The sequence below is a fragment of the Sturnira hondurensis genome, unplaced genomic scaffold, assembly GCF_014824575.4.
Source record: "Sturnira hondurensis isolate 20B ecotype Veracruz unplaced genomic scaffold, ASM1482457v3 Scaffold0002039, whole genome shotgun sequence".
In the NCBI taxonomy this organism is placed as follows: Eukaryota; Metazoa; Chordata; class Mammalia; order Chiroptera; family Phyllostomidae; genus Sturnira; species Sturnira hondurensis.
In genome coordinates this window covers 2955742-2972978 of record NW_028074670.1, presented here as the reverse complement: position 1 = coordinate 2972978, position 17237 = coordinate 2955742, and the positions used below count along the sequence as shown (strand labels likewise).

The 17237-nt window shown below is 41.2% G+C and overlaps 1 protein-coding gene across 1 annotated transcript in view; it reads left to right on the top strand.

Annotated features, from left to right (window-relative positions):
- The first annotated feature begins 357 nt into the window (after window positions 1-357).
- Window positions 358-17237, top strand: part of KCMF1 (potassium channel modulatory factor 1) — a 78352-nt gene continuing 61472 nt past the window's right edge. Inside the window, exon 1 of the mRNA XM_037039553.1 lies at window positions 358-677. The gene's annotated coding sequence lies outside the window, so the exon portion shown is untranslated. The remainder of the gene's footprint in view (window positions 678-17237) is intronic.

The window sequence follows — 17237 nt, the reverse complement described above, 5'->3', positions numbered from 1 at the left end:
GCGGGCCCCGCCGCGGCCTAGCGCGCCCGCCACCCCGGAAGGGCGCGGCGCGGACGCCGAGCGGGGCAGCGGGCGGAGGCAGGAGACCGAGGAGCCGGCCCGGGGTCGGCGGGCGCGTCCGGCGGCCCGGAGAGGCCGGCGAGTGGCTCTGCCCGCGCGGCGGCGGGCGGACCCGGCGGCCGGGAGACGGAAGCGCCCTCCGCCGGGCCTCGCGGCTAGGCCGCGGCGCGTCCCGGGGCTCGGGTAGCCGGGCTCCCGGGGCGGGTCCGGCCGGGCCGCGGCGAGCACACTCCCCGCTCCGTCGCCGGGCGGAGCGGGCTCGCTCCCGGCCGGCCGCGGGCCCCTCAGCGGGCGCGCCCCGCCGGCCGCCCGGGTTTTGGGAAACGACCGCGGCGATGTCTCGTTACCGGTCGGGGGGCGCCTGGGACTTGCTTTTTGCGACTTAACAACGTGATTGGGGTCCGGTAGCGAGTGAGTAGGCAGCTCCAGCCAGTCCCAGGGCACAAAGAGAGAAAGGTCCAGGGCCGGTGTATAGGCGTTGAGCTGGTGAAAAATAAGTTAACTTCAGTTTACTGCCATATGGTTCAGAAAAGGGGGAGGGGGTGTGTTTTCTTTGTTTCACTTTCACAGGTCTTCAAATAAAAAGTATTAAGAGACTTGGCGAAAACTTTATCATGGTAAGGTTATTGCAAGGTTGTAGAAGTGGCTTGAAAGTATTGTGTACTCTTGATTTTAAAGTCTTGTGTAGGTGATGTAGGAGTGGAGAAAGTTTAGTGAGTCAAGATTAGTTTGTGCTTCACACCCGTCGGAAGGATATTCTTAGGGAAATACAGGCTTTAGAATTTTGAGGTGGAAAAACTCAGTTTAAGATGATATTCCGACCAAGTTTCACAATTTGCATTACTAATTGCAATGTTGAAATTGACTCAGAATATTTTGTGTTCAAGGATTCTGTATTTTGAAAGTCACAAAATGAGTTGAAAATATAATGTACTCTCTTCACTTACTGTGTACAGCTATGGAGATTTTGAAATAATAATGTATTTAGGCTCGTAGAAATATTTTGAAACAGTGCCTAATTTTACATTTTTTCTGCTTGGTGGAAATATATTCCCTACCTCTAATTTAAAATAAATTGTAATTAAAGTTCTAGTCAAATTTTATTTTGGGTTATTGAAGTTTATTCTAGGCTGTAGTAGTGTATACATTGGCCACCTGCAAGACAGAATTAACATTAGCAATGGCTGCAAGCTGCCTTACTCATAAGAACTGGGAGAGTTAAAATTACAGTATCATAGCAATGGAAGAAAAGGTGTTTGAGACTCATTCTCTTTGCTTCAAGAAAACATCCAGATATTTCCAGACTGTATTCTAAATTAATGGTATCCTAGAAGATTCCTTTATCCCTGTAGTCTTTTAGAACAGTGATTTTCAACTGGTGTGCAGCAAGAATTTTTAAAACATGCAGTATCTATTTAGTCAGGGGCACTGACCTCTCTTCCTTTAGATTGTCAAATTGTCAAGCTAACACAAGGTTAGCCATCTGGTGTGAATGAATCAAAATAATGCCTCTTTCTTTTGTCAAATTGGCAAAAAATAATATTTTTTGGTATGCTGCAGAATTTTAGTAATTAGTTTATGTGTGCTATGAGATGAAAAAGGTTGAAAATTGTTGTTTCAGAATAATTAAAATCCCGCAGTGCCAGTATTCTTGGATATAACAAATTCTGTAACCTAAGCCCATTTTCCTCTACTTGGTCTTGTGGAATGGCATGTGGCCTTGGAACTTAACATTACTTTTTAGTTACTTTAATATTACAGAACTTTAGGGCATCAGTAGCACAGCTTTTGTGGTAACCCTCATAATGCCAGATGTTTCTGAAAAAGGAGTATTCCTATAATACAACAGTTGAGGACTCATCATAGTACAATATTTGACAAGTGATTATCTTTTAAGGGTTTGGTTTAGGGCCTAAGGCAGGAATGGTAGTCTCATTAAGAATCACATTTGATTCATTAGATGTTTTGTTGAATATTAAGGCCATGGTTATTTTTATTAGCAGGAATTAAACCTACCAACAAACACATAATTTGACACTCTCACTATTCTAGTTCTTTCTTCATCTTTCTCTTCTTTGGGCCAACTAATCCCATTTCTTTTAGCATTTCATTAGTGGGTTTCACCTGTCCAACATCAAATTCTCTGTAGTTCTTGTTTGCTTTCAGTAGTGTGACCCAGAACTTGGTATAATAGTCTAGTGAGAGATCTGAACTGTGCAAATACAGTGTTGTACTTGCATTGTGCTTCCTTTTCAGTGCCTTCTGTATGCATGTAATTTGTTACTTTGTCTTTGCACCCACCCTAATGACTTGCGCTGTATTATGTGTATGTAATGATGTAACTGGATGATACAGCTCCAAGCTGGACATTTACCAAGCTCTGTAAGTATTGTGTACTCTTACTTTTATAGGTAATGTATGAGTAGAAAAAGTTTAGTGAGTACTTAGGGTTAGTTTGTGCTTCACACTGGTTGGAAGGGTAGTCTTAGGGAAATACAGGCCTTAGAATTTTGAGGTTACCAAGCTCAGTGTCTCTGCCTTATGAAGCAGTGGACTATCTCTGAGAAAGGACATGTAGCCAAGAGCATGGAGAATGTTTAAACTCATGGTCCGCATACTTCTTCGGTAAAGGGGCAAGGTAGTAAATATTGTGGCTTAGTGAGTTATGAGGTCAGCTCTACCATTATAGTGTAAAAGCAGTTATAGACAACATGTAAATGAATGAGTGTGACATGTTCCAATTAAAACTTTATTTGTAGACACTAACATTCGAATTTCGCGTAATTTTCATGTGTCATGAAATTCGACTCTTAGGTTTTACCATTTAGAAATGTAAAAACCATTCTTAGCCTGCAGAGTCTACAAACACAATGTGGCCCTCTTTGGCCCAGGGCTATAATTTATTTGCTTTTGCTTGTTCTGGACTAGAGCTTTAGAGTTGATGGAAATGGAATGGTTGGGAGTCCAGAACGGTCCGACTTTGTGTGGTATTAATGAGTCCATAGACCAAACCAGTTCTGTACCTCAGTTTCCAGCAGCACCATGTAGATGGGGATAGACGTAATTGCTTCCAAGGGTGGGAACCAGGCTCCCCACCCTTCCAGAGTCTGAGTGGGAATGGCAGTGCTCTCTACATTGTCCCCTGCTTGCCCATCATGGCTTTCCCAGCCTAGTGCTCAGTCACTTCATGTTCACTGTGCTAGTACCATGGTACACACTGAAACCAGTTATTTTCTATTTTAACTTTAAGAGTATTTTTAATGTTTTACTAAATGTTAAATGCTAAACATTTCTTTTTAAAAAATATTTTTTAAATTAATTTTTGAGAGAGTGGAGAGAGGGAGAGAAACATAGAGTGGTTGCCTCTTGCATGTCCCCATCTGGGGACCTGGCCCTTAACCTAGGCATGTACCCTGACTGGGAATTGAACCTATGATCTTTTGGTTTCTAGGCTGATGCTCAATCCACTGAGCCACACTAGCCAGGGCTACAGACTTTCTTTTAAATACTTTAAAAGTGTTATTCAGAGCTCAAAAACCATTTAATAGCTTTGCAGATTTTAACAAAACACATCAAATTACTCAGTGCTTATTAGCTAAAATAAAGTTATGAATGTTCTTGCATGAGTTGGAACCTAACTGATTACCCAGAGTTAGGAAGACATTAATTGTCTTAAATCATTCAGCCTTTTTTCAGTTGCTGTTATGAATTAGGCACATGTTAAGTACTAAGGAATATGAAGATAAATAAATGAGACATAACTCCTTACCTTAACTATAGCTTCCACAGCATAATGTTAAATATGCCATCAGGGAGGGGTAAACAAATTGATCGCAATAATTAGCAACTTTTTTCCTATTAATTCTGCTCATTTAAGAGGGAATCTATTGTGATTTCTAACGCTTTTTTCTTGAGGGTCTTAACTTTTTATGAGCTACTCTTAATTTTGAATATAATTATTTGAGATTTCCAATAGAGCCCTTTTCTTTACCTAATTTATATTTTCCCTAGCTGTTTGAAGATTTTCATATGTAAAAATGATAGTGAATTAAATGGACAGATAATCATATTGTTTTGTTATTCTCAGAAGCATCTGAACTGTTTGTTTTCAACATTTAAAGTACATGAGTAGGCAGGCCATTAATCTAGTTTTTGAAAGTTGTACCCTTTTTTGAAATTTTTTGAAATTATACCACTCTTCTGTTAGTAGATTAAATTTCCTTTCTAAAAATTCTGCCTGGCAGTAAAAATACACGTACAAACCATCCCAGAGTGAATTGCAATGATTTTGCTTTCAGGATTTGGGGGTTGCAAAAACAAGATTGGTAATTAGCGTGTGATTTAAGTGGTGACTTTTGCTTTCCTGTCGCAAAATAAGTTAACTCCCGTTAAAAAAGATCTTTACAGTGTCAGGCAGTTAATACTGACTTTAACTGTGATCTATTAAAAAATTATGACACTCTTACTTAGACTTTTTCATTTTCAATAAGTGAATTATATTTATCTTGACTTTCAATAAAAGAAGGGTAAGACTGTAAACATTTAAATTTCTGGAGTCCGCCCTGGCTGGTGTAGCTCAGTGGATTGAGCGCAGGCCTGGGAACCAGGCGATTGTGGTTCGATTCCCAGTCAGGGCACATGCCTGGGTTGCAGGCCAGTTCCCGGCGGGGGATTCACGAGAGGCAACCGTACATTGATATTTCTCTCCCTCTCTCTTTCCCTTCCCCTCTAAAGATAAATAAATAAAATCTTTTAAAAAAATAAATAAATTTCTGGGGTCTTTGATATCATGATTTCTTTTTTTTTAAATTTTATTTATTTATTTTTAGAGGGGAAGGGAAGGAGAGAGGAAGGAAACATCAATGTGTGGTTGCTTCTTGTGCATCCCCTGCAGGGAACTGGCCTACAACCCAGGCATGTGCCCTGACTGGGAATCAAACCGCGATCGTGTGGTTCGCAGGCCCGCGCTCATGATTTCTTATAAAGTTATTTTGAAACTCCTTTTTCCCGTATTGATATTTGTGTTTAAGTTAGTATAGTAAAATAAACTTTAATCTTATTTATTTTTTAAAGATATTATTTATTTATTTTTAGAGAGAGGGGAAGGGAGGGAGAAAGAGAGGGAAAGAAACATAGATGTGTGAGAGAAACATCGATGAGCTGCTTCTCACAAGTCCCCAACCAGGGACCTGGCCTGAAATCTAACCAGCAAACTTTCAGTTCACAGTTTGGTGCATAACCCACTGAGCCACCCTAGCCAGGGCAAAGTTTACTCTTTTTTAAATTGGAGATTTAATTTTGAAGGAATTCCTTTTAGTTTTAGACTCTTGAGATGTATCAGCAGCAAACTTGTCTAAATGTTGGAAGCTTTTTCACAGTAGAAACTTATGAAACTTGTGATGTGAAATGATCAAATGAATCCCTTCATGTTAGGTTTACATACAGTATTTGAAAAAAGAAATCTATGCATTTGTGAATCATAATTTTCAAAATGTCAGCTTTATAACATCTACAAATATATTTGCTGAGGTTTGGTGTTATTTTTTTTTAAGTAGAGGTTTCAAAAGTTGTTTTTAGCGAAGGTTAAGGCATCATTGGTTTATCCTACAAATAGTGTTTTTTATTGCATGATAAATACTGCTTTTGGATTATTGGCATGAATATGGACTCAAAGGAAACAATTCCTATAATTCATATTCATAAAAGTTGAATGCTGTTCATAATTAAAATCTTTGTGTATAAAAGATGAATTTTGGTATTGTGTTAGGGGCCACAGTGTTTTTTATTTCCTTAAAATGATGAGGTATAGTTTTTTTTTCCACTCATTGAAGTCAGTAATTAAAGTTGAAGAAAGAACCCCTTAAGAGGTTTACCGATCAGAGCATTTAAAAAATATGATAATTTAAAAAAATATTGCCCATGTCCTGATTCATGTGGAAAATAAAGAGATAAGGCAAACAGTTTTCTAAGGGAACATACTACCTATTACCTAGATTCTATGGTAAGGAGAGAAGTGGTGAAGAAAAGGTGTTCCTGGGATGGTGAGGACAAGAGGCAGAGGAAAGTTAGGCAACGTGGACATGAAACTTGGAAGTGATCTGTAGCCACAGAAGGTCAGAAACCAGCCAACTCTCGTGCTGCATGAAACATCCTAGCAACCAGGTACCATAAGATGAAAACTCAGCATCCTGTGAAACTAACGAGATAAATTGCCTGTTAAGAGTAACTTCTGTGGTGCCACCCCTACTACTTGTCTCAGGCTCTCCCAATGTATTTGTTAATTGTCTTTTTGAATAGTTACAAAGCAGAGTGTGGATCTATCCACTTCATGTACTTGGTCAGTTTCTCTCTTCCATGGCCACTGTCCAAGCTAGCAGTCTGGCAGACTTTAGCCAATGGCCACAAGGGGTGTCAGGGAGAAAGTATGAATGGCTCCGGCAAGTCCAGCCCTGCTGGTAGAAAAAGCCAGTGGAAGTCACAGGAATGGGTCAGTCTAGTCACTTTCATCTAGGAAGGACAGGCAGTAGTGGATGCAGACTCTTGATATTATGACTAATTCTGTTTGCACATTATCTTCTGCTGAATTGTGTGAGGGGTTCTCCTCTCTTGATGGTACTCAGTGCTAGTTTCATGAACTTCAACTTTTTCCAGAGTAAGGGAATTTCCCTTAGAAGAGTCACTGTAGAGTACTAAGTTGATACACTGACTATTACAGCAGTCAGGCATATTTGACTATAATTCTTTTTTTAATTTTCACTCTCTCCTATTGTCCTTCTAACTGTCACCCTCCCCTCCCACAGAGCAAAACTAAGGGCTCATCCGGTGGCATTCCTGCCTTATTCTCCAGGCACTTTTTTTTATGCTGTAATTGTTTACTTGTCTGTCTGCCTCCCCCACAGGCTACCTGAGGGGTAGGTATAGTGTTACACTTACCTTTATACCCTACCACCTAGCATAGTTCTGACCTTTGGGAGGTCCCCTGAGTTTGTGGGTGATTGTTAGAGATGAGATTAGAAAATGCTCCTTATATTCTATCTGGGGAAGCCAGTTAAGAGGGAGGGAGATTGAGGGAAAGAAGACTCGGACGTATCATAAAAGTAAGAGGAGATTAATAAACTACATAAAGCAGAAATAACTTAAGGGAGCTGGCTCCTGGGGGAATGGCCTGGGACTAGACTCAGGGTACTGTTTTCTATCTACTCCTGGCTCTGGTTTCAGATTAACTGGCTGTGGGTCCTGCATATTAATTGCTTTATGTGTGTGAGTTTCCTAATTCAGTCAGTCATTCATTCAATAAGCAAATATTCATGGACTACCTACTTGACTAGCACTCACAGTCACCTCCAGAGCTTGCCACATGTTGTTGACGCTGCTGCAGGATGATAACACTCAGAGGGTTTGAAACACGTGTTTGGGAATTAAATGCTTTCCTGTCGCAGGGGCTGTGGCTCCTTTCCAGGGTGCTGGAATTAGTCCTTAAAGTTTATATTCTGTGACAGGGTAATTAAATCATGTGAGTATTATAATCTTTTGGCAATATTTGCAACCTCCTCCTTTTTTAAAAGCTTGTTTTTATTTTAAGTTTCACAATTACTTATAATTCTGCCCAGCAGTACATTTCTTTCCTTAACAATAGTGTCCTTAGATTGTGAGAGTCTTAGCACACATCTATCTGGGTGTGTGAGAATATGTTCAGATAGGTTTTCCTCATAGGTTTGTGGAGAGAAAAGAGCTCGAGGGATTACATGTTTAATTTTTCTATTCAGTATTTTTTTTTTTCAGTTTTAATGGTTGTATAGCAACTGTTGGAGTACTAGAGCCTCTGTCTGTTATTCTTTTTCAGCCAGTGTCAGTCTTCTCCTTGGTGTCCTCTGTGGTTGTAGAGGTTAGGCAGTACAAACCGGTGAGCAGCTTTCTAACTTCGTAGTTAGGGACATTGAGGTAAAACAGGCAGGGATTACAGGAATTGTTACAAACACGTCCCTTCTTTCCTGTAAGAATGAAATAACCTGCTGGGAGCTGGGAGTGGTGGGGTTCAGGGAACCAGGTAGTTTTTGTAATTAAAGATCTTATGCTCAGTGTCATGAACACTGCTAGGGATTCTGACACATTTAATTGCAGTTTGAAATGGAAGTGTGCGCTGTGTTTGTGTAGCTGTAGATCTGCACATGCGAAGTGGTTGCAGAGGTGGCACTAATCTTCCCTTCCTGGGGAGTGTGATTGTTACAACGTCAAGTGGCCGTGGATGAGCACTGTACTTGTGGAGTTCCTACATTAGGCCAAGATCAAGGATCTTCACTCCATGTCAGAAATACTACGTATCTTCAAGGTCATTCATTGCTCCATAACATTTTCTGCAAGCTTTTTAGAATTCACCCAGAGGAGAAGGTGATATAGCAAATATATTTGCAGATGGGGTAGGCTATCACTTTCCAGTAGAAATCTAGTGCTAGCCACGTGTAATTTTAATTCTCTGGTAGTCACAGTAACAACTGAGGTATAATTAATTTTAATAATTTAACCCAGTATATCTAAAATAACATTTTTACATGTAATCAGCATAAAATTTGTTAATGAGATATTTTTACATTCCTTTTCCTTACAAAGTTGTAAAAATTTGAACTCTATTTTGCACTTAGCACATTTTAATTCAGATGCTAAATTTTCACCAAAAAAACTTTTTTTCCTTTTCAATTATAGCTGACATTCAATATTACATTAGTTTCAGGTCATAGCATAGTGGTTAAACTTGTATAACTTATGAAGTGATTCCCCAGATAAATGTAGTACCCACCTTGGCACCATAAATAGTTTACAGTATTATTTACTATATTCTTTTTTTTTTTAAGATTTTATTTATTTATCTTTAGAGGGGAAGGGAAAGAGAGAGGGAGAGAATAAACTGCAATCCTCTAGTTCCCAGGCCAGCACTCAGTCTACTGAGCCACAGCACCAGGGCCCGAGTAATTTGAATGTGAGTTGGTGGGTTGTTTTATTTTTTAAAAAATATTTTTAAAATTTAATTCTTGTTCAAGTACAGCTTTCCGTCTTATATTCCCAACCCTGCCCGCCCCCCGCCCCATGCTCCCCACCTCCCTCCCATTTCTGCCCCCCACCCTTAGTTAATGTCCATGTGTCCTTTATACTTGTTCATGTGAGTCCATCCCCTTTTCCCCTACAATTCTCTCCCCTCTCCCCTCTGGTCCCTGTCAGCCTGTTCTGTATTTCAGTGTCTTTGGTCATATTTTGCTTGCTTGTCTTGTTTAGATTCCTGTTAACCGTGATATCATATGGTATTTGTCTTTCACCACCTGGCTTATTTTGCTCAGCATAGTGCTTTCCAGTTCCATCCATGATGTTGCAAAGGGTAGTAGTTCCTCCTTCCTTTCTGCAGCGTAGAATTCCATTGTGTAAATGTACCATAGCTTTTTGATCCAGTCATTTACCAACGGGCATCTAGGTTGCTTCCAACTCTTGGCTATCGTGAATTGTGCTGCTATGAACTTTGGGGTGCATAGGTTCTTTTGGATTGGTGTTTCAGGGTTCTTAGGATATACTCCTAAGAGTGGAAATGCTGGGTCAAAGGCACGTTCATTTTTAGTTTTCTTAGAAAATTCCATACTATTTTCCATAGTGGTTGTACCAGTCTGCAATCTTGGTGGGTTGTTTTAAAGTCCTGTGCATTTACAAATGTAGAACTTTAAAAAATTGTTGTAAGTTTTATTATGGTGAATTTAGAGGGTAGGTGTGGATTCTATCCGGTAGTGGTAAACTTATCATCATTTTGGTAATTTGTTGTAGGTGTATTTCTTTTTATCTTTCCTTTTTTTTTTCTTTTTCAGCTAAGGTAGCATAAGAAATGTATACCTGTTGCATTCAGCCTCAACTGAGAACAGAGCTAATCCAGAGTCACAGGTCTAGGGGCAGAAGACCAAAAGAGACTGTTTTGATATGAGCAAGGTAGTTGGTAGTGGTGATAAGATAGTTGTGGATGTTCTAGAAACATTGCGAAGTTCTAGACAGCAGGCATGCTGTCCGACAGTTGGTCCAGCATCCTTGGCCTCTGGCTTATTTTTGCTCCTGTGGCACCTACCAGTGCACAGGCTAGCAGTTTACTTGGACCTCTGCCTCACCTTTCTTCTTTTGTTTCTGCATTCATTTCTTCCTCCACTTGGCTTTCAAGACATAGAGGTTTCTAAAAAAATATGGTGCTAAGGCCAAGAAAGTTGTAGATGTATTTGATTGTAATGAGATTGGATCTCTAGTATCCATCTAGAAAACACTCTTGGCATCTAACAATAGAAAGTCAGGTGGTTATGGTTCTTAAAGTAATTTTAAGGAAATTGATTATGGAGCTGATACTCAGCCTACTATCAAAGTTAGCCACCCACTGGTGATTTCTCTCTTTGACCTGTTTAGTTTATTGTGTTAGTCAGTTACAACTAGATTTGCAAGTGAAAATGGAGTGTTTGAAAGGCAAGCTGTTAAAAATTAAACACCTTGTGTTTTTTTGCCCTCATTTTTACTGAAGCAGTGGTTCTGCTGCAGGCTGTTTTTTTTTTTTTAGATTTTATTTATTCATTTATCTTTAGAGGAGAAGGAGAGAGGGAGAGAAACATCAGTGTATGGTTGCCTTTCGTGCGTTCCCTGCTGGGAGTTGGCCTGCAGGAAAACAGCCTGCAACCCAGGCATGTGCCCTGACTGGGAATCGAACCGCGATCATCTGGTTCACAGGCCCACACTCAATCCACTGAGCTACACCAGCCAGGGCTTTTTTTTTTTTAAGATTTTATTTCTTTATCTTTAGAGAGGAAGTGAAGGATAGAGGAAGAGAAACATCAATGTATGGTTGCTTCTCGTGGGTCCCCTGCTGGGAACTGGCCTGCAACCCAGGCATGTGCCCTGACTGGGAATTGAGCCGCGATCCTCTGGTTCGCAGGCCCGCGCTCAGTCCACTGAGCCACACCAGCCAGTGCTGCAGGCTGTTTTATGGTTCTGTTCTTTTTCAGTCCCCCTGCAGCCTGATCACTGGAATCTCAGGAATTTGTGGCTCTTTTATTTTTTTAATAGTATAAAGATGTTAGTGCTGTAGTGTTCGGGGTGCTCTCACCCGTGGTTCTCAAAGTGTAGTTCAGTACCAGCAGTATCAGCATCACTTGGGCACTTGCTGGAAAGACAGATTCTTGGATCATACCCAAGACCTGCTGAATTGGAACTTCTGGGAGTGGAGCCCAGCAATCTTACGTTCTAACAAGCTCCTACTAGGTCCCAGTTGTGACCAGAGGGATTTATGTGTGAGATGGTCACTGCTGTTGACAGTAGCACACAGTGATTGTTGGACCATCTTTCACAGTGTGATACTAAGCAAATGGAAACGGAGCTGCTGACCCTTGGCCTCATTCCTCTTGAACACTGTGTTATTTGCATCTGTGGAGGTGGAAGAAGGATGTACCTCCCACCTCCAGACTAATACTATTTATTTACATGATACATATTTATCAAAAGTGTACTTGAGGCTAGAGAAGACTCCTGTCCCTGTGATACTCTTATTAGAAGGAATATAGCAGGAGTGTATGGCCTGTGGGCCAAACCCAGCCAGCTACTTGGTTTTTTTTTTTTTTTTTTTAAGGTCTTACTCATTTATTTATGTATTTATTTATTTTTAGAGAGGAGGAGGGAGAAAGATAGGGAGAGTAACATTAATGTGTGGTTGCCTCTCATGCACCCCTTTACTGGGGACCTGGCCTACAGCCTGGGCATGTGCCCTGATTGGGAATCAAACTGGCAATCCTTTGGTTTTTGGGCCAGCACTCAATTCACGGAGCTGCACCAGCCAAGGCAGCTACCTGTCAGCTGATTTCTCAAAAGAGACCTTACAGGCAAGAAGGGGCTGGAAAGAAGTATTCCAAGTTATGAAAGGCAAGGACCTCCATCCAAGATTGTTCTATCCAGCAAAGTTTTCCTTTAGAATGGAAGGGCAGGTAATGTGCTTCTCAGATAAGGTCAAGTTCAAGGAGTTCATCATCACCAAGCCCCTATTATATGAAATGTTAAAGGGATTTATCTAAGAAAAAGAAGATAAAAAATATGAACAGTGAAAGGACAGCAAACTCACAGTTATTAACAACCACACCTAAAACAAAAACAAAGCAAACAACTAGAACAGGAACAGAACCACAGAAATGGAGATCACATGGAGGGTTAGCAACAGGGGAGTGGGAGGAGGAGAGAGAGGGAAAAGGTACAGAGAATAAGTAGCACAGAAGGTAGGTGGAAAATAGACAGGGGGAGGGTAAGGATAGTATGGGAAATGTAGATGCCATAGAGCTTATATGTATGACACATGGACATGAACTAATGAAGGGGAAAGTGGGTGGAAGGGGGTGTGCAGGGTGGAGGGAAGTGCAGGGGGGAAATGGGACAACTGTAATAGCATAATCAATAAAATATATTAAAAAGTAGAAATAGCAAAAAAAGTTTTATTGCAACACAGTCACATCTGCTCATTTACATATTGTTTAAGCTGCTTTTGTGCTACATTGGCAGAGCTGAGTACTTGTGGCAGAAAGCTGAAAATACTTAATACCTGGATTTTTACAGAAAAAGTTTGTGGATTCCTGAGATAGACCATAAAAGAATAAATATGCAAGAGCATATTAGGAGATGACAAGTGTTATGAAAAACCATACAGCAGGTTAAGGGTCTAGAGAGTTGGTGGCCTACTATAGATGCGGTGGCCAGGGACTCCCCTTCTGAAGATGGGACATTGGAAGGGAAGGGTATTTAAAGGAGGAAGGATCTGGCTGACTGTACACCATGTGCTGAGGCCTTGAAACTTGGAATGTTCTGGGAATAGCAACAAGGCCACTGTGGCTGGAGGGAAGTGACTGAGGGTGAAAGGGGTAGGAAATGAGGTTGGCGTAGTGGGGGCTGGATCCTGCATCCCTTTGTATTGTAGGCTGCAGTGAGGACTGTGTTTAAGTGCGCTTTGGGGAAACTTTAAAAGCTCTTCTATAGAGGTTTTTTTTGCTAAAACGAACAGCACAGGCTGGAAACTAAATACCTAGTGTTATAGCATATTCCACCATCTCTAAGAAACACTTCTTTACAGTTTCCCCCACACTCATTAGTCTTTTAAGCTTTGTCTCCCTCAGCCCCTGTGTACTATCTCTTTTATTTAGCTGAATTTTCTTGGAGCGCGTGCTGTTTGGTGGAGAATAAATAACTTCCTGTTTTAAATGTAAAACCCTGGGGCCTAGAAATTGGGTCATCCACATTAGCAGCTTTCAGACTTTAAAAAAATATGTGACACATAGTAAAAAATGTATTTGACATTATGATCCAATGGTTGCATACATATACAATGAAATAAGAGTTTTATAAAACAGTACTCATCTTTACTGTGAGAGGTGTGTTCTATTTTGTTAGAAACAAAAACAGTGGGTGTGGCAGCGTTCTGGATTGATTTCTTATTCTGTTCATGGGTTGTGCCTGGCTGTTTGAAAAACGCTGGCCTTGGCTGTATAATCCACAACTTTGAGTCCTTCTGTATAAAGTATTGAGATAGGCACTGTGAGAAAAGTAGAAGCTCTAATAAACTTTCCTCCTAGAAGGGCATGGGGAGGTCTAACCATAAAGTGAACTGGCTATAGTATGACTGGGGCAGCAGGTGTCAAACCAGTAACTACCGCTTCCATAGTGTTGGCAAGTAGAATACAGTGGTTTGGGGGCGGGGAGTGTCAGAGAAGGCACTTCAAAAAAGGTGTCATTTGAACTCAAGACTTGAAGAAATTCGGTGTTTTTATAACAAGAGGGGCACATACCAAGGAGACAGTGGTAGGAGGTAAAGGGCAGAGCTAAGAAGACATAAGGTGTGTTGGAATGAGGTGGGTAGAACAACGCCGAGGGGCCAGAGTTTCTGGAACAGGAGACTCCTGTGTGTTAGTGGTGGGGTCGTGGTGTTAGAAGGATTGGTGGGCTAACCTGTGATTCTAAGGGGAAAGTGGGACAGGGACCCTTTGTTCTGACTTGCAGTTCAGTGCTGGAAGTCGGTTTTTCCTTCTGTAGAAGAAGGATCCTAATGCCTGTTTCACCTGTGTGACAGTACAGTGTCAGAGCTTGTAAGAATGTTTTCTAAGTTAAGCACCACGTAAGTGTAAGGTGATAATATTTTTAACATGGGAGATACAATTAGAAAGGAGGATTGGAGCGAAGTAGGTAGGAATTTTGATAGCCACACTAAAGTCAGTTTTTGCTCTTTCCATACAGCTTTTGAGCTAGGAGAGAGAGGTTAGTGCACCACAAGTTTTAAACAGAAAAGGCCATGATGAAAAATGGCACGTTTTAGGAAAATTAGTGTCATAGAGTGTGTGGGAGAGATTAGTGCCTGTGGCAGGAAGACTAGTTAGAAGCTTTTTTGGTGAAATAAACGTGAAGTTAAGAGGACCCGAATTAATAAACAGTAGTAGGAACAAAAAAAGAGAAAAAGATGAATTAAGGTCTCATTGTGAGAGAGCAAGGACTAACGTATAATTTCAGGGCAAACTGGCCAGAGTGCTAGAACAACAGGTTCTTCTAGTAAATAGGGAAGATAGGAGGGGAGAGATGGGGGAAAGTAATTTTCAGCTTTTAAGATTTTGAATGTAAGGTGAAGACCATTGGGTAGAAATCAGGAACTGCGAAATGCTGGTGGTGCTGGGGGGCGGCAGGGGGGAGTTCTTGGCTAGCGATAGGAATTTTATAGTCCCCTACACTGAAGTCTGTGATCGCTAGATTTCTAAGGAAGAAAGCATCTAGAGAAGGGAAGATCATCAGGTTGCTAAGAGGAGAACATGATTATGATGTGACTTGGAAGCCACAGAGACCCTAACAGCACCTGCCATGCAGGTGTTGACTTACTGCTTTAGATGTAGGCTTCTAGGGATGGAAGGTAGATGAAGATGTGGGAAAATGAGAAACTAATATTAACCAAGTTTTTTCTGTATTAATGGTGATATTTGTTAACTGCTTACTCTGCCTGGCATGGTGTTCAGTATTTCCCATGTGCCAACTCATTTGATTCTCACAACAGCCTTTTCTGATACATATTTTTATCCTAGTTTTGTAGATGGGGAAATTGATGCACTGGGAGTTCAATACGTTGCCCAGCATCACACAGTCTGTGGTGCAGCTGGAATTCAAACTCAGGCCTGGGCTCTCAACATGAAGCTATTCTCTGTACCAGGCACTTCGTAGACTGGTTCCTACAGCAGGGACCACAGTTAAAAGGCTTAGTAAAATTTCAGAACAACCCAGAAAGATTTGTTAATCCATTTTATAAATTAAGGAATCGAGTCTAGAGGTTAGCTCATTTGTCCTTGGTCACAAAGATAGTAAGTGGTAAAGCCAGGATTTGGTCAGACTCTGTCCGAAACCAAAGCCCATCCATATTCATGTATATCTCATGCAGAGGCCAGCACACTTCTTCTGTGCAGAGCTCCACAGCAGCCCTCGCTGCGTGTGCCGCATGGTCTCGATAGCAGCTGCTGCACTCTGCCGTTGTGGCACGAAAGCAGCCACGAGACTCAATATGCACAGGGGAGTGTGGCTGTGGTCCAGTGGATCTTTGTGTATGGACACTGAAATTTGAATTACATATAATTTTTAGGCATCACTGAATATTACTCTTTAACATTTTCTCTCTAAACATTTAAAAATGTGAAAAGTATTCTTAGCAGGCTATACAAAAACGAGTGATAGGCCATGGTTTGCTGATCTCTGCTTTAATCCATTCACTTAATAAATATGTATTGAATACTTTCTCTATGTGGAGACTTTGAGTCAGAGACTGGGGACAAAACCCTCTTAAGATGGCATAGGCAATTGATGTAAGAACTATAATAAATTTACGTTTACAAGGTCCAGTGAAAGAATTGGTATGGGAGGCTTCTCAGTTTCAGGGATGAATTCATGAAGGCCTCCCAACAGAAGCCGTGCATTGGAGCTGGGACTCGATAGACTGCCGGGTAGGGGGCATGGGGGGGGTATCCCAAGGGGAGACATGAACTAAAAGAGTGTCCTTTGAGGGGAGACCATGAGAAACTTGGCATTACTGGAGTGAAAAGAGGAGTTAATGCCAGGAGAAAAACCTTGTCAAGATGATACCGTGAGGGGGATGAGTTTTGGGGAAATTTTAAGCTGGGAATTGGATTTTTGTGTTCTAGAAATGTATACTCTGAAGGATGGATTTACAGGGAGCGGGGGGACCACAAGGTCAGTCAGTGACCACAAGATAAGAAAACTGCTTTAGTGGGTGCAAATAGGAGACCTATTTAGTGATTGATTAGACAGGGATTAAGGAAGAAGGGAATGTCTAGGAAATTTGGGGTTTTGGCTTGATTGGTTAGTCAGTGTCATTTCATCAAGATGTTTTCTAGAGCAGAGAACCATGCTTGGAGGGGGAGGGTGGGAAACAGGGAAAAGAGAAGTGAGTTCCCATTTTTAGCACATTGGGTTTGAGGTACCTGTGGGGCATCCAGGTAGAGCTGTTGAATGTGTTAGTCTAGAATTCAGGAGGAAGAGGACTGGGCTAAGACAAATCTATAGTAGTAGAGTTGATTGCTCGGTGATGGTGAGAACATTGATTGAGAAGAGGACATTGATCATTAAGCACTTGGGAACACTTGACGTTTAAAGGAGCAGGAAGATGACTGAATGGAAATAGCCTAGAGAGTAGGAGGACCAGGATAGAAGATTGGCATTGAAACTTAGGAAGGTGATTTGCCGAAAAGAGTATATGGTCAGTTTTGCTGCAGAAAGGTCAAGAATACTGAATGAAGTGTTCACTGACTGGGCTGTTGGAATAAGGAAGATTGTGAGACTTAATGAGCATTTTAAAAGGAGTGACCTTTCAAAAGAGTGACCAGATTGCGGTGTATTAAATCCTGAATGAACTTGGAGGGTTGGAAACACTACCTAAAGATTTAGCTGAGAAGGGAAGGAGATGTCCACAGTTAAGGTATCTCTAGCACTTAGCGCAGGGTTCAGCAGATACTCGAGACTGGGAAAATTCATTCATTCAACAAATACCATGCCAGGCACTGTTGATGAAACTGGGGATGGACTAATGAAAAAGAGTAAGAGGAAGTCCTTATTGTGGAGCTTAGATTTTATTGGTGGCGGGTCGGGGGGGACACAAA